Source organism: Arachis hypogaea, chromosome 14, assembly GCF_003086295.3.
Source record: "Arachis hypogaea cultivar Tifrunner chromosome 14, arahy.Tifrunner.gnm2.J5K5, whole genome shotgun sequence".
Lineage (NCBI taxonomy): Eukaryota > Viridiplantae > Streptophyta > Magnoliopsida > Fabales > Fabaceae > Arachis > Arachis hypogaea.
The window spans coordinates 46,332,804-46,336,937 of record NC_092049.1 but is presented as its reverse complement, the minus strand read 5'-3'; the positions used below and the strand labels follow the sequence as shown (position 1 = coordinate 46,336,937).

General features: G+C 33.2%; 1 long non-coding RNA gene across 1 annotated transcript; it reads right to left on the bottom strand.

Annotated features, from left to right (window-relative positions):
• Positions 1–806: 806 nt before the first annotated feature.
• Positions 807–1,844, bottom strand: LOC140178846 (uncharacterized). Its single transcript, XR_011871798.1, has 2 exons — positions 1,734–1,844; positions 807–1,431 (listed from the first exon to the last, which is right to left on the bottom strand). It is a non-coding gene; the product is annotated as an uncharacterized lncRNA (long non-coding RNA).
• Positions 1,845–4,134: the final 2,290 nt, after the last annotated feature.

Sequence of the window (4,134 nt, the reverse complement as noted above, 5' to 3'; positions counted from 1 at the left end):
GCTACATTTCATTCAATTCACCAATGTTAGCTTAACTAAACTAATCACCCACTAAAGTTGCTTGATCCATAAATCCCGGTGGTATTAACCTCACCCTAATTGAGTTTTACTACTTGATGCGACCCGGTACACTTGCCGGTGAGTTTTGTGTGGAATTCTGATTTCCACCCATCACCTGTACATGTAGTAACGCGATGCATTAGTTTTTTAAGACGTGATATGTGTATATGGAAGATGAAGCGGTAGGTGTACAACGTTATGAGATGTGGGTGTTTTGTTCCTTGCGAACGGGTTTGCAGTTGTTAGGCTTATGATCGGATATAGGGATTGTAAAGTGCTTGATGGAGTTGGAAAGTTGAAGCTTTGAGGTTGATATGAGATTATACTCACTACAAGAAAAACACCCATTCAGGTACACTTGAAAAGTGTAGCCAAAAGTGAAAAAAAATGATGCCTTAGGCTACGGCTACGCTTTTTGGGGTGATTCCTATTCGGCCGTTGCCTATTCTCAAAGGCTACGCTTTTCTGCACCAAGGGCTACGCTTTTGGCGTTTGGGAATAGGCTACGCTTTTCAAGTGACGCTGTCCAGGACCAAAGGCTACGCTTTTCAGCTTTCATTCTTCCAGAATAGGCTACGCTTTTCTACGCTACTGCATCACTTGTAAAGCATAGCCACATTGTATACCATAGCTACTTTTTATAAGCGTAGCCTTAGGTCCCTCTTTTTTTTTTTGTTATACTATAGCTACTGTATATAAGTGTAGCCTTAGGTCCATCATTATTTTTTTTTCTGTATATATATATATATATATATATAACCTAATATTTAATAATATAACTATATAATCCTATATTTTTAATTAAATTAGTGAAATATTATAAAATAAAAATATTTCTCCATCCAAAAAACCTACTTTTTTTTTACCGAGAAAAATATTTTTTCATAATTGAAAAACTTTTATAAAGTAATCAGAAAAACAGGAAATAGTTGCCACAGAAAATAATGCATATCTTGTATACAACATCACTGTTATCTGCAATTTGTATGTACCATCTTTAGCCTACAGCTTCTAAAGTTTACAGGTTATTGTAAGATAGAAAACCTGAAAACATTTAAACAAAAAGAAAATTTACATTCCAATGTAAAAAAAATGAAAAAAAAGAAGTCATTTTGGTATAAATCAAATTCCTCCATTACAAATGACCATTCCCCTTGTGCACAACAGTGGTTCTTTCATAACCAAATGTCATCAACAAAAATGGGGGCCTTGCTTGCTTCTCTGCATTCCATGGCATATATGAAAATATCTGTGTGTTATGGTTACTGAGGAAAACATTCAGCTTCACAATAAGTTGCACCATCAAATATCTAGCTGATCAAGATCAATCGTGTTTGCAAAATTTCTTATCAGATCCTTTCGAACATCCACCTATTAAAAGCAGAAATTGTTTAAAAAGAAAAACAAGAAAGATTACAATAATAAAAATTTATTGGTGATTCAACTATAGAAATTGATTCTCTTAAACTTTTACATGACTTTGTTCCCTGTGATCTGTCATCTCTCTACTAATTTCAAAGGTGGAATCCAAACAATACATGAGATATCCATATGAAATAGTAAATAAAATCTAAGAATAGTCAATCAGGTAGCATATGAATTACCAATTTACTTTTAAGTGCGAAAATTATAATTTCATATCTAAAGGTGCGAAAATTGAATTACCAACTTACCTCCTGCTGTAAAGCCTCATCAAGCTCTTGTTTATCATCAGGAGTAGTGATGTCTTTGGTGTACAGCTGAGATAAACAATTCCAGATCCTAAAAAAACATTAAAATTAAATTTTAACCATTCTAAGTAATTAAAAATGTTGTTCCCTTAACGTCCAGATGCAACATTCAAAATGGTTACATTGGTTTAACAGAGAACTTGGCTATGACTTCAGAACAAGCACCACAAAGATTTGAAACTATTTGTGCTGCCCTAACTTAGAATTTTAGGAACATGAAGCTCACCACCAAGATCTCGAATGCCTTTGAACTTTGTACGTAGATCCCTGTCCGTCCCTTCAGACACAACGAATATGAGAGATTCATACCAGCAGCATATCCCTATTACGGAGCAGCATTTTCAATGGAAAGTATCTTCCTCTCATTCTCATACATTGCTATAAATTTGCCAATTTTGACTAGTTGGCACCTAATGTAATGGTAACTATTTGACTGTGACGCAGATGGCAGGTTTCTTCATCTTCACTGTTGTTCATCTATATCACAAGTAGTTGTAAACCCTTTGATCCAAGATAATGTAGTATGTAGCACCATAACGATTGGATTTAAATGCTGAGATTGAAAATTTTGACTAGGATATAAAATGCAAATTTCTAATTATTTATAAAAGTGATTCCAAACCAGCTAACATGCTCTTATCCATGATTCAACAAGGGATTTTGGAGAAGAAATTCAAACATAAGGAACGAAATTGAAACCAGTTAACTAATAATAATATAGGATGAAACTAAAGACCAAAAAGAAATAGAAAGCAAACAAAACTTAAATAAAGATGAAGCAGAAATTTGTGCAGAAGATGAAGCTAAAGACCTTGTAGTTCTTCTAAGAATTTGTGCAGCTTCCTCTGAATTCATATTTCCTCTGATAAAATCAACAATGGAATCATCAATTTGGAATCAAAAGTGATCAAAAGCACTAATAAAAATTAAATAAGTAAGAGTGATCAGAAGCACTAATAATATGCCTTATAATAAAAAATAATATGCATAATAAACTAAATTCACTAATGAAACCAGCAAGAGTGATCAAAAGCACTAATGAAGCAGAGCAGTTTTTTAAGAATTAGCAAGGAAAGAAAACTAGAGATGATAATAACATAAAGCTAAGGCCTGTAACATCTTTGCTCAGCATAACCAACTAGCAGTGAGATATGAAAACAAATGAGGCATAGACACTAGATAGAAGTTTCAGAAGAACAAAATTTTCCATTCCCAAACAAACAAAATCTTCTCCCACAAAGACTTGAAAAACCCTCTACTTCTATTCTCCATCAAGGAAAACGTAAATAAATGACCATTTTCTTCCTGTTCCACAACTTAAAAGACAGTACTACCAACAACAAAAGAATCAACAACAATTAAGATCATCCCTGCTCTAAACACACACATAAAAAAATTCTGGTCCAATCAAACTAGACATATTTGAACTGTATCAACTCTTCTAGTAATCAAGTCATCTCTTAGTAGTGAAAATGCTCCTCAAAGATAGTTTTATATTTTATGACATTCACAATGCTGCAAACCCAGCACCTTATTTCATAGAGAAAAGTCTAAACCAAAAGTATTCCAACTACATCGAGTCTTCTAGACTTCTACTAATCTGCTAAAAGTTCTAAAACTCAGTTCACTAGGAACAAAGATTCTCAAAGCTTTTTTCCTGTAGCAATATTAATTACCTATATGAGATTCATCATGTTAGCAGAAAGGACACTAATAACATCAAAATCGTGTGACTGCAAACACCTAAAGAGCCTCTGCAGAAAGAAAAATGAGTCAGTTTAAAAATAAAAAAATATTCATGATCATGCATGCACATTGCACAATAACTAAAGATCACCAAATTAGTAATGACAAAAAGAATAAAAATAGTCATCTACAACCACATTTAGATCCTTCTGCAACTCACACCTGATTAGTAAGGCTACAAAGATATCACAGGAAGAAGTTCCAGGCTTCTTTAGTTTTCAGATGAATTCCTAGTTTATATGATTAAGGAGAATTTAAATTGGTTATCAAATTTCCATGTAAAACACCCAAAGCAAAGAAAACATAACCAAAAAAAGCATCAGAAAGGAATATAGCTTGAAGCAAGAAATTGAAAGCAACCACTATGTTCAAGGAATACATATGAACCAAGACGTAAATCAAAATATTTCAGTGTGAAACCTGTTCTTTTCACTAATTTTTCCTTAAGATGTTAAACTAATTGAAAACCTAAAATTCGAACCTAAAACCCGAAAAATTCACAGAACCAATTGAAAATTGATACATACTTTCTCTATCTTAATTAGACGTTGCAGTTCATCATCACTATCAAAACCATACCCACCTTCGAACTGAAAAG